The sequence below is a fragment of the Phasianus colchicus genome, chromosome 10 (genome assembly GCF_987193195.1).
Source record: "Phasianus colchicus chromosome 10, bPhaCol1.hap1.1, whole genome shotgun sequence".
Classification (NCBI taxonomy): Eukaryota; Metazoa; Chordata; class Aves; order Galliformes; family Phasianidae; genus Phasianus; species Phasianus colchicus.
In genome coordinates this window covers 14,556,217-14,572,466 of record NC_143445.1, presented here as the reverse complement: position 1 = coordinate 14,572,466, position 16,250 = coordinate 14,556,217, and the positions used below count along the sequence as shown (strand labels likewise).

The following is a 16,250-nucleotide window of genomic DNA, read 5'->3' as shown; positions in this document are numbered from 1 at the left end:
TGCGTTGTCTGAACTTGGCAGCATCAGAGCAAAACCAAGTACAGATTAGCCTCAAAGGGCTAACATCAAACCAGTGAATATTCACATGAGATTCTTTCTGGGTTATTAGTAAACGAGGCAAACTTTATAAATGCAAAATAAATTTAGGGTTATGTTGCATTGATTATAAAATCTACAAAATGAACATAAGTACTGTAAAATAAGTGACGCTAAAAGTGAGCTGCATTGGAAATGTGCATTTACAGACAGAAGTTTTCATTGTGTTTTTGACTGTTGGTTTGTATTTCTGCTATTTGTTTGGTGTTTTCCCCACTGGTGGATTTTTCAGAAAATATGGTTGTGATCTGAAATTAAACAGGAATGTGTTTTTTTGATATAGTTCAAGCATTAGGAGCAAGCTGAGCATGAATATGGTCAGATTTGAAATTAACATTTTGGAAAGGTCTCTAATGATTTATTATTATTATTATTTTAATCTCAGTCATTTTGTGGGGAAAATAAGCAAGATTAAAGAAATAAGGAATACAATTGAAGTTTTTTTGTGTGTGATTCTATGTGCATATCACATTTTATTTTGTAAACTTGGCATTTCCAAAGCAGTCACTGTGTGATCTTAATGTCTGCTCTCTTGTAATATAATGCTAGATACATTTTGTAGTATTTCTTTAAATATGTTTTGTGTTCACCTGTTTGAAAGGCAGTTGAAGAAAAGTGTAGCTGCCAAAGTGGTCTATAGCTCCATGCATACCAGTCAAAGAGATGGAAATGCCAGCTAACTCACCATGCTTTACCAATGACTAGGACTGGTGGTTAGGCACATCGTTCCCTCTGAGGTCTCCCAGATGTCCACCTATTTGTTTTACAGCCCACAGTGTCATCTAATTTTTATTTTCTTTTCTCCCCAGGATCATTTTTCTACCTTGTACCTTTTTGTGGTGAATCAGAGCAGCTCAGTGTGTTTCTTTCTGATATGTTGCTGATACATCAGTTGTTGAAACATGCAATTTCAGATGCAAGTTTATTTAGCCGCCTTCTTCCTTACTGAGCATTTGATCTTAGAGTTCTGCACAGAAGTTTTGGTGAAATATAACATAAGCAAAAAAATCACTTATTTGTAGAGGAAGGACTTTATAACAGTTTCGGTTTATTGATTATTGCTGTATGGCAAAACCTCTCTGCTTGCATGTTGTTTTGCTACAGCCTTGGGAAAGTTTTCTGATGCAGCTGTTTGTTTGGCTGATGTTGACTATTCACTGTTAGAAATGGCAACGAATTAAGTGTTTTCCCCAAGTTTCCAGCTGAGAAGTATGTAGAGAGCAATCTGCTGAAAGACCAATTACTATTTTGCTCAGAGAAAGGGGTCATAAACCTGACAAGATGTTGGTGTTGAAGTCATTGGAACTTAGTAAAGTAAGTAGAAGTTGAATGCGATGTGCTCAGAAAGCAGATAGACTTCAAATTTAAAATATGATGCAAAGCTATTGTTTGCATATACAGAATGTTTATTTCATGTATGTTATTAGGAATGACCAGATTCCTGCTTCTCAGAAGGGGATGAGTATAGAAGATACTTTGTTTTCCTCATTCATACTCTGTGAGGGAAATTGGTATTCTACTCTAAATTGACTCACACATTCGAGTGACAAGTTTGAAAAAACCACAAGAAAATAATAGAAATATTAAGATCCTCATACTGAAGGATACCAAGAGGTCACAGCTAAGGTCTTAATAAATGTTTATAAAAAATCAAGTGATCAAAATGAATCGTGCAGAGGAACTGCTGCAAGAGCTGGTGACCTTCAGAAAATAAAGATGTGTTTCCTTAAAGACAATAAATTCAGTCTTGCAGTGGAGCAGATGTGTTCTTGGTTACCTGCTAAATTTGTTGACATATTGAAAAAAGTACCATAGATTGGTGTCTGTCAGCTTTTTCACATTGCCACAGTAGAATGCATTAAAAATAATGGTGCAAAATCATAGCTTTTGTGGTCAAACTGAATTATCTTGTATGATTCTCTGGAACTGTGGAATCATTTTCTGGTTGGACCAGGCTCTGAGCATCTGATGAAGCTGTAGGTGTTCCTGGTCTTTGCAGGGGTGTTGGACTGGATGACCTTTAAAGGTCCCTTCTGACTCAAATCTGTGATTCTGTGAATCAGGGCTTTACACAGGACTTTAATTGAGCAGAAATTTTGCTTCCAATTACTCTTCATTTGCCGGGTGCTAACAGCATGCCTTATATCTTACAATATGTAGAGGAAATACGGTCCTTCTCTGCTGAAATGGTACTCAAGGAGTATTTCATTTCTCTAGAGAAACACAGTTCTTGATCTCCCAGTTTTACTACAGTGTGAATTTGTTTTTCCTCGTGCACAGATTGCATAGTAGGGGATTGCTGTTGTCTAAGCAACTTCTTTGGGATGGAATCCTATAGAGAGAATGAAAAAAGAATCACTCTCTTGCTTTTGTATTCTCTTTCCAGGGTTTTGGCATCACCTCTCTCTGTGTATCCGCTGTGCAGTCAAGAAAACATTTTACTCTGCCTTTGCTATCTTTATGCCTCTGTGGATTTTCCTCACCTTCTTTTGGATCAAGTTCATTTCTTTTGCTTTTCTCTCGAACCCTTATCTTCCTTGGTTGAATAGAGCACTGAAATAGTTGGCAAACTTTGGACATCCTTAATTATCATTAGTAAATTGTTGAGAACACAGTGGACAATTGATAGTCTGGTCTTTGGAGTGCCATTAAAAGAGATTAGAAAAGGCTGTTTGTGTGCGTTGTACAAATTTGTTTGTTTTCAAGCACTGAGAGTATAATGAAAATGTCCCAGCCAGGCTTAGCTGTTGCCGTAGTACCAGCCAAAGCCTGGGACATGCGAGTGAAGCATCGTTGTTGTGGGTTACCCAGGACCTTTGGGTTACTGAAGCTGGCCCTTCTGAGCGGAAGACTCAAAGGCAAAACGAAAGACAACTGCAGGCTGACTGCTTTGCCTCTCCTTAAACCTGTCCAGGAATGCCTACCTGTCAGTTGCAAGTGGATTCTGAAGGCACTTATGCAAAAGGACATCACTTAATCATGTAAATCAATAATACATTAAGTGAATATCTCAAGTGGGTATATGCATTTCCTCTGGCAAAAATCAATAGCGAATGCTTCAGTCAAGAATGCAAGAAAAAATAATACAGATTCAAGCATCATCCAGGAAGTTTCAGTTGGTAGTAATGAATGTTTAGCCTGTTCTCTGATAGACAGGTTGTTAGGTGGTTTTGCTTGTGCATTTTACCTAATGTAAAAATATATTCTCTTACTGCTGTGTGCAAGGACTCATCTAAACATTTGGTGTCAGTAATGTCTTATGTCTGAGGAATTTCCCAGCATAAAACTTCTAGCACCAGAGTGTGTAAAGAGAATGTGGTGAAATGAAAGGACTGAAGGGGAGAAGGATGGAGCCCTGCTGCTGTCTGTAGTCTTCTGACTCAGTTTAAATTACTATAGAAAGTTATTTCTGGTTTGTATATATCTTGGTTGTGTGTGTCAAATAGGAGTGATGTTGGAAACATCCATTGTACTTTGTAGAAATTCATCTGGCTTTTTCCTTTACATTGCCCATTTGTTTCTAGCAAAGAATCTGTCACTTCATTTTTGGATTCATACATGAGTTTGAAATATTGAAGTGGAGCTTGACAAAATGTCTTACATTTCTCACTTTCATCAAAGTTCTGAGTGGCTGTATTTCAAACCAGCAATGCTTTCTCTCAGGTTTCCTTGGAAGCATGCCGACCTCTAACAAATGCTTACAAACATGACTTTCAAGCTTCTCACAAAGCCTGGTTGGTTTTGATACAGTTTCTGATAGTGTTTTGCTGAAAATTTCACAATTGTGTTGGTTGTATCGTCCAAAGTGCTGCACAGGTATGTAATATTAATGTACAGTGGGATTAATGAGTGTCTGGAGTGGGTTTCAGGCTCCTCCAGCAAAATGTGTTCTGTGAGTTCCAGTATTCTGCTTATATTGTTGGCATTTATCATACGGATATGGAGAAGATTTCCCCACATGTGAAGAGTTAGGATGGTTTTTGAAATAGAGGGGATGTGCATTTTGCTGGCCCTACAGACTGCCAGACAAGGATGTATAACACCACCCAGTATTATGAATAGCATGGAGAAAAGCTCATGTACTGGAAACTGAGGGTCTCCTTGCCAAAAGATGCTGTAGCAGCTAATTTTTACATGTGTTCAAGAAAAGACTGGAGAAGTTCAGGAAAGAGAAATCCTGTCAGGGTTACTAAACATAGAAAGCACCACTCTGGCTCAGGAAGCGTCTGAGCTGAAAATAGTTGGAGATGGGCTGAGTCTAAGGGAGAAGTATCAGATGTGTCGTGTGGTCTGTCTAGCAGCTGCTGTGGTCACTGCTGAGGCCAGGCTACTTGGTTAGGTCAATATTCAATCTCATCCAATATAGCGAGCATTCTTATGGTTTCTATATTTAAAAAAAAAAAATGTCTTAACCTATTTTTCTCATAACATTATACTCTAGTTTTATTAAATACTGAAATACCAGATGATTGGGTATGACTTGATATATTTCCATCCAGAGCTGAGTGAATCCCTGCAAGTTGCAGACTGTTGGGCACATAAGTGAGTCTAGATTTGATGCAAAATTTTTACTTCTTTATTTGGACCAAAACCACGCTGTACTTGTGCAAAAAAAAACCTCATGTTTGTGTTTGCTCTCCTTTTCTGTGTGGCTGCTATGTTTTGGGCTCCAAGAGAAGTTCCAATGTGAATCCCAGAGCAACAGTTAAAGCTAGTCTGCACTCTGTACGCTAATAGGACATTGTGTACAAATGTAAGCACTTTTTAGCCACTGTACCAGCATAATATTAATTAATCCACTGATTAATCTAAATTTGATAGGCTATCCGACTACCTATTACAGTGACAGAGATGAAGACGCATTTCTCCTTTCCTGACCTAATATGCAGGCAGTGACTTTTGGCAGAGGATCTGAGTATCTGCTGGTCAGTGTATGCTTGCTTTGCTGGAACAGTTGTCCTCTGGGAAACCACAGAGAGAAAGATGTTGAAGGAGGGAAAAAAAAAAATTCTGGTGGCTTGATTAGACAATAAGAACATGAAAATATGTCAAGCTGTCAGTGAATTCCCAGGGTTGATTTAGGCAGAGAAACTGTAATAATCAAAGTAAGCTTCAGAGGCAGGAAGGTTCAACCAAAACAGGCAGAGAAGTTGGGTTTGGTCTATTCCTGAAGGTCTCTGAATGGCCCCATTGCTGCCACTGCACACTTTTGCACACATCCTGCATACACCCAGCAGTGTCTGTTTCATGTGGCACTGCATGTGATGCAGTTCTTTGGTCCTTCCTCTTTTTGTCCCCCTAATCAATTTTTTCCACTTTCTTTTGGAAAGAAAGAAGAAGTTGTGAAGGGAGGGAGAAGCAATTTCTTTTTAATTGCTTGTTTGTCCTTGTCTGCTCTCCCATCTTTTCACATTTCTCAGAGCAGGGCTGGGGGTGTTTTCGTCTCTCTTTTCTTATTTTCACTAGTACTGATGGGGAAGAATGACATTTTCTGCTTGGATGGAAACCAATCACTTCCTCAGACCCCCTTGAAAAAGCTTAATTTGCTCAACTAGTCAGTATTCCATCTTCATTAAAAACTCCCAGACTGGAATTTGGATTTAATCCTTTGACGCACGTTTTTCCTTTTCTCTTCTGCCTTCCACAAACCCACTTATACTTCCCAAAGTACTTTCCTTACCTCCTTTTTTTTAAATTTTTTTTTATTTTTTAAATTCCCATATACTCAAGTTACCCTTTGCTTGGGAGGAAAAATGCCAAACAAACAAACAAACATATATATATATATATGTAGAGAGAGAGAGAGAGCTCCTACTTAACAGAAGCAAATAAAACATACCCAAAATAAATAAATAAGTAACTGGAGAAAACAAGCTGCTAGTTTATTTTCTTCTGCCTTCCCCCTAAGGCATGAGGTAATGCCAAACAATTCAGTGTGTGATGCAACTGCCTGATGGACATTCAGCAAATCCCAACAGTAGTAAAGACAGAGTTTACCCAAGCACAATTTGGCAGTGATACCAGCCTTCCCAACAAGAGGCTATTTAGAGTCACAATGTGATGCATTTTGAACATTTTCATTCAGCACAGGATTTAATTGCTCGCTGACAAACCACCTAGACATTTGTGCCAGCATGTTTGTGACTGGAATTGTTTGCTATCTGTGCATTGTTTCTGTACACTTTCTCCTTTTTTTTTTTGCAGAGCTGTTCAGTCACCAACTGAGGATCTGAGGCAGGAATGAGAATGTGCTCCTGTAGTACTTGCTATCTGAGATGGGTCAGAAGGGACTTTATCCTTTGGTTACATCTTGCATCTTCATTTTTCTACTGTTATTTCATCCCAGCAACCTTTCCCCTTCTGCCAACTTGCTCACAAAGGTTAGCAGTGAACGGGATATGAAGATGTAATTAACTGTATAATCTTCACATAGAAATGAGAAATTGGAGCATAGACAGAGGTTAAATGTCCTGTTGAAGGATATGGAGATAATCTTTGACAGAACGAGGAATAAACACAGTTCCTGACTCAGTGCCACCAGGATGACTTAGCCACACAGATGGGCTTTAGGCTAGCTGGCTTTGCAGCAGCACAGACATAGCACAGCCTAGAGTTCTCTCTGCATTTCTGTCTTTCGTTCTTACTTGTCTTAATGGAAAGTTGAATTAATTCTACCAATTTAAAACACCAACACTTTAAAATCTGCTTAACCTTCATAAAAACCAAGTCATGCTGTCAAGTTATAGGTGTCAAAGGCATATTTCAACACATTAGTGAGCTGGGGCCTTGATGTCTGTTGAGCGTTTTGGTATCCTTGTATAGGAGTAGCTTTGTGCAGGTCAGTGAAGTGTGATGGAGTTATACATGCAGCTCACAGCTTTATTTCATTAGAACTATCCAAGTAGATGAGCCTTATCAGTATCCTTTCTGAGGTGTTAGCAGTGAATTGGCGTTTTCAAACAATTAAAGCACCAAAGTAAAACAAACCCATTTGTTTACCAGTGTGAGCTTGCAGGAGTCACTGTATTTGTCAGCACCTCAGTTTCTCCTGCCAAACAGCAGCATGATGATTGTATTCCTTTGTGAAACACTCAGAAGACAGCTGATTCTAGGCTCCTTGCAGGTGGGTACTGTTAGTCTGCAGGAGATTGCTGCAAGTGCTGATCATCTGTGTACAGCAGAGATAGAAAGAGAGTCCAAAAAATCCCAGGCTGTCCTGCTTCCTCCCTCCCATCACACACAACTTCTGGTATTCTTTGCTTCTGTATTAATTAGCAAATGAGCCAATACAGAAGCAGTAGCTTGGGTGGACTGTCCATTCCATGAGGTTTCTAAGTTCTTGTATTTTTTTGCTTTTTTTTTTTTTCTTTTAAATCAAGGCAGTGACTCAAATGTGGTGGATGTGTTGACGTTGCACAGTATAGAACCACCCACTCCTCTATCGGGTGCTTTTGCTGCCTTTGCATAGGAAGTTACTGCAGAATCTTGCTGCTGGGACATTACATTTTATGCCATCTTGTTGCATGGCAGGAGTCCAGGCCAGCACCCGCGAGCAAGTCAATGTGTGAGATTAGTTTAATCCTCTCTCAGAACCCTGTGATGGGGAGGGGAAGGACAATAACCCAGTGCCAGCGTTTATTTTGTCCACAAGTTCAGTTTGAATAGAGAGGAGAAGGTGGTGGTGGTGGTGGGGAAGGGAAAGAAAAAGCCTTCCTAGAGTTCATTGGGTCTGGAGGGGTGCCAAGCCCGGGGGGCGGCTCACAAATGTGGGCTGAAGAAAAGAGGGGAAAGAAGAGTGGAATGATGATTAGAAATCACAAATGAAAGAATCCCAAACAGGGGGAGAAGAAAAAGAAAACAACAAAAACGTCTCTGCTTCTCTGAATATGTGCAGCAAGGAAAAAAATTCCTTGCCTTTTCTAAGGGTCCTATTCATTAGCACATGCACTTGCTCTTTTGCCAAGGGAAAAGGAGCACCCTGTGAACAGTCCTTCCCTCTCTCCTGGGGAGGCACCTACTGGCTCAACCTTGGGGCGAGAGAAAGTACCATCTCTCCTCTACTGAAGCCTCTTTTGTGGTCCTGCTTCTTGTGAAGCTCTTTGGTCTCTCCCTCCTTTTGTCCCAGCCCTGCTCTCACTCTTATTTAAGCCTGCTCCCCAAGGTGCATGCAGCAGTCTTCAGAGGGACTGCTTTGCAGGAGGGCTGCTTGTAGTCTGCCTCTTCCACAGGAGCTGTTCAGGAGTGTGTTTAAGAGACAGGAGAGGTCCCCCCCAGCCTCACCTCCTTTGTGATGCTCATTTTACTCACACTTCTCTCCTGCTGTGCATAAGCTCCCAGTGACTCCCAGAGAAAGCATACTTGCAGCCGTCTGCACTTCCCAGCATTTTATTTTTCCTCCTCACACATCCTTCCAGCTATCACAGGCCCTTGTGAGAAATAAAGAAGCACTGCATATCCTGCCCATTCCTTTATGCAAAAAGCAGCTTGCAGGTAGGACTGCGTTCCCATGGCCAAGCTCCCGATCCCCATCCCGCAGTCGGGGGCTTCAGGTTCTGTCTCCTGCCTAAGTGGTGCCAGTAGGGAGGTTTTGTCCCCCAGCTGAAGCTTAGACAGCAGTGCAGAAAGCAGCTGCCTTCGCTTCTCCATCCTCGCTGTCCGTCTCCCCTGCGTCCACACGGCTCCGGGCGGCGGCGCCCTGATAGCGCCGCCTGGCGGCGGAGCAGCGCTATGACACGCGGAGCGGCCTCGGGCAGCCCGCACATGGCCATAGCGGGGGTCCTGCGGGAAGGGAGCCGTTTCAAGTTGTGACGGCAGAGCCCAGGGTTCCCGAACACACAGACGGGGTGTCCTTTCCGTGCCGCGGCCTTCTGCCTCTTCCTCCAGTGACACACGTACCTCTCACGCTGAAAACATCGAGTAAGGAAACGAATATAGAACCAGGAAGGTTGTGGAGTAAAGGTAAAACAGGTTCTAGCCACTGGTGCACAGGAGTGCAGGGATGTGTGTGTAATATGTGTGTGTGATTTTATTTTATTTTATTTTATTTTATTTTTTTATAAAGCAAATGTGATGGTTGGAGCTGACTCCAAGTGCAGATCTGAATTTCCTCCTGGATCAGGTTTCTTTTGTTCTGGGACCTCATTTTAATTTCTGGACAGCTAGAAAGACAGAAACACATGTTCTCTGGGAGGCTGTAAAGACTTTGCTACTAGCAGACAAGTTCAGGTGCCCATCAGAATCCAGACTGGGTGCACCAGGGCTCCCCACCCCCAGCTGATGGGACCATGTGCAGTAACACTTAAATCCAGCACATCCTAGCATGACAATACAAGACACAGCTATCCTGGGTTTTCAATTACTTCACAGGAAGCTGTCAGGAACGAAATATTCCTGGAACAGCCCACTAAGTCTAGGGTTCAATTCCTCTGTATGTTTTTCTAAAGCAATCTCAGATTATAACTCTGAAAGCAGAAATCCAGGGGGTGAAAACTGCTGTACGCTTCTCTGGTAAAGAGTATATGTGCCTGAAAGAGGTGGAGAGAGAAAATCCTATGCTGTTTTTACTGCTCAGCTCTCCACTGAGAGCAGTCTAGGAGAAGGGTAGGTTTAAATTGTGTGAGATATGAGGGCTGATTTCACATGCAGCCTTTATGCATAGGGAGTGTTAAATACTGCACAAACCAGTGACTTATTACAGGTGTTTGTTGTTTTGTCTATAGCAAGCTTCATTATTTTTTGCCATCTTGCAAGAGTCAGGGGCATACATTGTGCCTTAAGGCAGTCAGCATTAAAGCCAAGGTCAGCATGCTGTCTTTAACACTGCAGACAACATTTCAGGTGTTTCACTTTGTGAATACATTCAGCTGGGGCTGGTTAAACATCCAGCCTTGCTCTTTGTCTTCCCGCTTCCTTGCTAGACAGCCTACACTGAACTCGGATAGTAGTAACAGCTGTGAGCAACTTGGCATTTTCTTTGTGTGGCAGCAGTGCCTTGTAATGTGTGTTACTTGTATCAGTGTCATGAGCACAAAATGTAATCCTTTCTTGCTAAATTAGGCACCTGCAGACCTTCACCTTCCAACAGGGTGATTAAGGCTTTGCCTCCTTAGCTCTATTGAATGAAGGGGTAGAAGCACTGGGACTGGGTGCTGATGCTTTGTTGTCTGCTTAGGTGATGAATGTACAGCAGTATTTGCAACTGCTGTCTTCTATTACTATAGTTACATTTTTTTTGTTGCAGTGAGTGTTACTATAGGCCTTGACAAGTGTTGCAAATGGACAATTGCATTAACGTTGCTTTTCTGATCTACACATTACATTTCAAAACACAATGGGGCTGTGGACAGATGTTATTGCAGGGGAAACTGAGGCACAACAGACCTGTTTTCAGAACTGAGAGATTTTATACTGGTCTTATTTTCAAGAGGAGCATGTCTCTGCTGTATTACATCACACAGAACAGAAACACCCAAGCGAGTATCTTCAGCCATCAAACCAGCTGTCTTTGGTCTCATTTTTCTCTCAGCAGGTTGTATTTTTGTTTGGATTTCTCCTCTAACTGTCTCTAGAGAATGCTATCCCCACAGCAGCACAAACAGTTTCATTTTTGAGTGTGAGTTTTCTCCCCTGTGATGCATTCATCATGTAGTTTAGCCTCTCACGCGTGGGACGGTTAACAAGGAGTGTTACACCAGGTTCAACAGCAGCTACTTGCTGCTAATCTTCAGTGAGACCCACGTGTGTGGTTATCAAGTCATTTTTGTACATCAGAAACATCTTGGGAGGGAGTCTTGGTGCAAGCTAACAGTGCAAGAGCTGTTGATGTCAGCTAGCAGTAATTTCACCCAATGCCCCTGACGAGATGAGATGGACACAAACCAGGACTCTGGAACAAATTGTTCTGTATCTCATCATTAGGCTCTTGCACCAGCCTGTCTACCTGCATAACAGTTCGTAGAACTTCGGCATAGTGTGCAACCCATAGGTATGCAGCATTTTTCCCTGCAAACTGAAGATAACAACAGCAGCATCTTGGCTGAATCAATCTCTCCATGAGCTCACGCCCTGGGTCTGCTTTTGTTCATGTTTCTGTATCCTGCACAGCCTGCTGTACCATGCAGGTTTAGCTGGTGATTCAGCACAGGTGCTGGATCTGTCTTTGGGAATGTTTGTATCTATTCCTTTGCTGTTTGTGACAGCTGCTTAGATAACCAACGCAGCCCTGTATCTCCCTGGCCACGAAAGCAAAAGCATTTATTTGAAAAGCAGTTTACTGAGGAATGTTCATAGGGCTTCAGATTGATTTTGAGAGGCCTTTCCTAATACTCATTACGAATTCATTGAACAGAGGAATTGAGGCTGTGTGACGAAGTGTCTCAGGGCTGTCACACAAGGGCTTAATGTGACCTGTCATGTGTTATTTAGGCTCATGAGTGATGGAGGGAGAGAAGTTCTGGAAATGAGAAAGGGTATTTAGACAAGGATAACCATGTTATAAGCTTTTGGTTTAAGTTTAAGTAAAAAACATTTGAATGGCAGGCTGTTAGACTGGCATTAGACCCATAGGCAATTTAAAACCAGCAGTTTTTTTAATCATTTCAGAGAGTTTGAGTATCAATACATGTGTTCAGAAATACACTGGTGTATTTCCAGGAGCGTTCTGCAGTGTGACTGGACTCACTGCAGTGGGAGAGGATTTGGGATGTAACTTCACAGTTGGAAAGCATCTAGAATGAATGAATTGTGGAAAGATTCTCACTCTGTATTAAATCTGTGTATATAAGCACACACGTATTTTAGCCAACACATATTTTTCTGTTCTGTTTTCGTGTTTATGATTGATTTCTAATTTATTAGGGGCTGAAAACTGTCACCAGAGAAAAAATGATTACTTCAGTGCAGACAGAGGGCTGTCTGTTTGATTTAAGGTCTGTTGTTATGAGTGATGGTGTTTGCTCCCTAAAGCTACTATACGTGCAGGCAAACATAGAATTATGCGGTAGACACACTACATGTTTATTAGTTTTTCAAGGCTAACCACAAATAGAAAATGAAAAACAGAGGGGAAATAAACTCTTTTTCTTCAGGCTTGCTTCTGACTAATGCAAGGAAATATCTCTAGGCTGGTTAGTGATTCATTTTCCACAATGAAGGGCCCTGACCCAGCCTGCTACTTTTGCTTGAAGTTAGCCATTGAACCGATCAGATCTGATAATTCCCACTCTCCTTACCAAAAAAATGACAACACAGAGTAATTATTTGCCCCTGTGCTCAAAATTCTAGTTGTGGCCCATCCCACCTTATCAAAGTAGCAGAAACTCTTCTGAGTTTCCACACGTCACCACTGTCAGCCCCAAAAGAAAAGAGGGGCAGTTCTTCATGATGCTCAGGTTCCAAAAAGTACTTTTGCTTCTGCCTGCCTGCTCGTGCAGATATAACACCTAAAATTTCAGAGGGATAGAAAGAGTCAAATCCAGCTACTTCAGCCACAGAATGTGTCTCAATGGCTTGGATATTTCTCATTGCTTCCTGCATTTGGTGATCTCTGATGCACAGCTCCTTCCTGGATGCTCCTGCATCTGGCAGAGGTTGCCCATGTATGCATAACACATACACACGTGGAAAGCCATCAACACTTTTCAGCAATAACTTTGTGTTGTATGCGAAGACTTTTTCTTCCTTAAGAGGTAGTGTGCTTCAAATTTCAGTTCATTAAAGTCAGAACAGTTCATGCCAAAGGGATCAAGAACCTAATGGAAAAATCAGTCTGGGAAAAATGTTTACTTGGAAAGGGTTACTATCACACCAGATGGTTGGCATTGCTTTGCTTATTAGATTTGCTAGTGCTTGAGAGTGATGGAACACTTCAGCAGATCAGCAGCATTAAAGAAGCTGAATGGTTTAGCTTTCCCCTTTGCTCATAGGTGAAAGGCAGAGGAAAGAAACTCTTTAAGAGGAAAGCAGCAAGATGAGAATTTGCTGCTTGCCAATACTAGGTCTGGAAAGGATTTGACCAAATGAAGGACTGGCACTGGCAGATGTCAGCTTTGCCTTGGGGAGAGTAGAGTTAATTAGAAAGCCAGATCCAGCCTTGCAAAAAATCCCTTCTGTGTTGTCATATACACCAAATAACCCAAAGGAGTGTGGTCTGTCTCCATAATAGTGACTTACAGGGCCAAATAACACTTCTCCAAACCTTTGGCTAACAGCCATAGAAATAATCTTTAAACAGATGCTGTCAACGTGAAAAATCATTATATGTATTTGTGTGGAGATAGATATCTATATTAACATTCCTAACCTGTGTTACTAAAATAAACTCTTATGGCTTTTTTTATTTTTTTTCTTTAAGCCCTACTGACTCTTTGCCATCTCTGTGGTCTATTTGCCTCAGCTCGGTTTTGTTCCCCTTCGACTCATAGATCTTTTCAATGACAGCACCAGGAAAAACAAAAACTCTTGAAGTCAGTTTAATTTAATGTGGGACCAAAGGTGTATTTGGGGACATCTTCCACTAACTACACAGTTCCAGCTTTCCATGTGTTAGGAGTACTTTTCAGTTGAATTGCTACAGAACTTTTCTCTTGTCTTACCACATGGGTAGGTGATCAGCACCATGTCTCTGTATTTTATTATACATTTCTGGGTAGTGATCACTTGGGTGATAGTATTGTTTTGTCCAGAATATAGATGAACTGTTCTGTGGGGCTGTCTTACTCATTTTTCCCCTGACAAACTGAATTCTTCAGACTTAATTTGGTCTTTGCCTCACAAGTTTACAGTCTGAAAAAGAGATAAGCTGGAAAAAGAGAAAAATAAGCAAATGGAAACAGAAACTTTGTTTTAAGTATTCCTGAACTGCTGGAAGGCAGTTGCCTCTTCTAAGGAAGGAGTATACTCAGGCCCATCTTCATCTTTGTCTCAAGATAGCAGATGCACTCGGAAACCATTTTTGCTTCTTTTCCAGGCTGACCATAAGCTTCATTCTACTGTGTGATCTTAAGATGAAAGGTAAGATGTGTGAGTGTGCCTGGTCAGCACAGATCTGAAATTCTGCTTTGTCTGCTGTGCACTGGCAATGATGATTTGTGCTGCAGGACCCTTGGCAGACTCCTCCTGCACTTCACAGGGAATGAACACTTGTGAATGGTGAGTCCAGCAGCATGAAGGGTTAATGAACGCTTGTAAAACATTATGAGATCCACGGCTGTAATGTGCTGTATGATTTCCTCTGGGTCCTCCTGCCTACACCTCTGTAGGATTCACTCCTTGGCTCTGATCTCCTGTTCTGCACTCACCTAGTCACTTTGAGCTTGCACATTTCTGTTTGATGTGTGAAGCTCAGGACTTAGTGCTGGCTTGAGCTGGTCTCATCTCTGTGCTGTTCAGTCCAAACTTAGAAGTCCTCTTTCTGAGTGAGGGGTTTGTGGAGTCTCACTTTCAGACTTAGCCTTGTCTGTGTCTGGTTCCAGAGACTGCTCACTTATCTCTAGTTTGGAAAACTCCATTGTTCTTCATTGCACAGAGCTGCTGTGTGTGCCTGTTGTGCCAGCTTGAACAACTTCTGCTGGTCACAGTAATATCTCCTTACTCTAAATCTGCTTTATCTTTGGTTGTAAGAAATACTGATGCAGTGAGAATTTCTTGTGTGTTACACTTTCTGATTATCTCACAACTGAGCTTTTCCAGCAGAAACTTGCTGGTGTGGAGGCACTATGAACTGGGTGGGGGTGACACTGTGCTCTGAAGATCCTTGGATACAGGCAGGGCAGCATGTTGGAGGCCCGCAATCTTCTCTGACACCAAGGGAAGAATCTTGTTGGAAGTGCACAGTGAAACCCCATGCCGGCCTTCTTCCTATGGTGGTGTCAGCTATTCAGCTTAAAGCATCACTATATTTAAATTAAGAAATACTTCCACTTAATTTCCTAGAAAAAACTGCTTTGATTTCTTAATGTATTTTCTTACTGAGCTGTGAACTCTAAGGCAAAAGCTTGCAGGTAAAGGATAGTTTAAACGAGAAGAAGAATACTAAAGCAGAGCTATTCAAAGCAATCACAACAAACATTTTCTTTGGCATCAATTCAGGTAATTGTTGTGACACGTATGTGACTTACAGTGAAAAAATCCAGGTCTGAGACCAAGGGTGTTTAGATAAAGGCATCTTTGTGATGGGAGCAGACCTTGTTAACAGCCTGTGGCATTTATGTTCCTCTTAGATCACTGGTTTATGATCAGAAGCTCTCTAGTGGGAAACACAACTGCAGTTTTTCAGTATGCACCTGACAACATTTTGTTTCAGTGACTCTTTATCTGGTTGTGCTGCAGACTGAGTGCACTTATAGCTACCTCACTTGATCTCACAGTAGTCCAGTTCCAACAGAGCAGGGGTGTCTGTCCTCTTTTGTTGTCTCTGGGAAGGGTGTAGGAAGATTGGAGAGGAGCCCCAGGGAAAACCAAGTCAAAGCCAGACATGCTAGTGTGAAACAGCAGAGAGCATGTGCACATAGCTGTTTTGTGTCTAACTGCTGTTCCTAGAAAAGATTTCTAACAGAAAGTCAGCAAAGTTCAAGTATGGATTTATCAAAAAAGAAAAGCGTGGGAACTACAGCATGGGATGTGTTTGTTTGGATGGGGCTGATATCCTGGGTTACGTTCTGTCCTTTCTAAGCTTGAATTCTGTGAAGGTAGGACAAGTAATGAAGAGCATGATGATGCCATGCCCTCAACGAGGTTCACTTACCATTGTCATAGAATGGTTCATAAATGGATTGACTTGAAATACTGAGTTTTATTCTTGTCAGCAGAACCAGTCAAGGTATTTACCATCAGTATCTTTTCATGCTTATTTGAGACTTCTCCTTTTAATCTGTGGGCACAGTCACAGATTTAAGTACTCTGTGCTACTATGAACTTTGAAAGTTTGATAGGATTTGGAGTAGCATTCTCTACCTTTAATAACAACAATAGTCATTGAAATGCAAACAGCAATTTTAGCCATTGGGGAAGAAAATTTTAATGAACAGTTTACAAACTCCCAAAGCTTTGACTCAAGTTTTGGATGATAGTTCAACTCAATTTTATTTCTAATTGAATATGCTCCCACCTCAGTGATGACAAAAAGTGACATAGTCTCTGGAGGCTGTATTCATTAT

At 41.5% G+C, this 16,250-nt stretch overlaps 1 protein-coding gene across 5 annotated transcripts in view; it reads left to right on the top strand.

The window, feature by feature from the left end:
- Nucleotides 1-16,250, top strand: part of OSTN (osteocrin) — an 84,007-nt gene that overhangs the window by 15,994 nt on the left and 51,763 nt on the right. The window contains exon 1 of one of the 5 annotated variants that reach the window (XM_031603407.2): nucleotides 8,899-9,054. The exons of 1 other annotated variant lie outside the window; for it this stretch is intronic. The gene's annotated coding sequence lies outside the window, so the exon portion shown is untranslated. Of the gene's footprint in view, nucleotides 1-8,898; nucleotides 9,055-14,084; nucleotides 14,107-16,250 lie in introns of those variants that run through there. 3 more of the 5 variants (XM_031603409.2, XM_031603411.2, XM_090147391.1) reach the window with 3 other exon arrangements.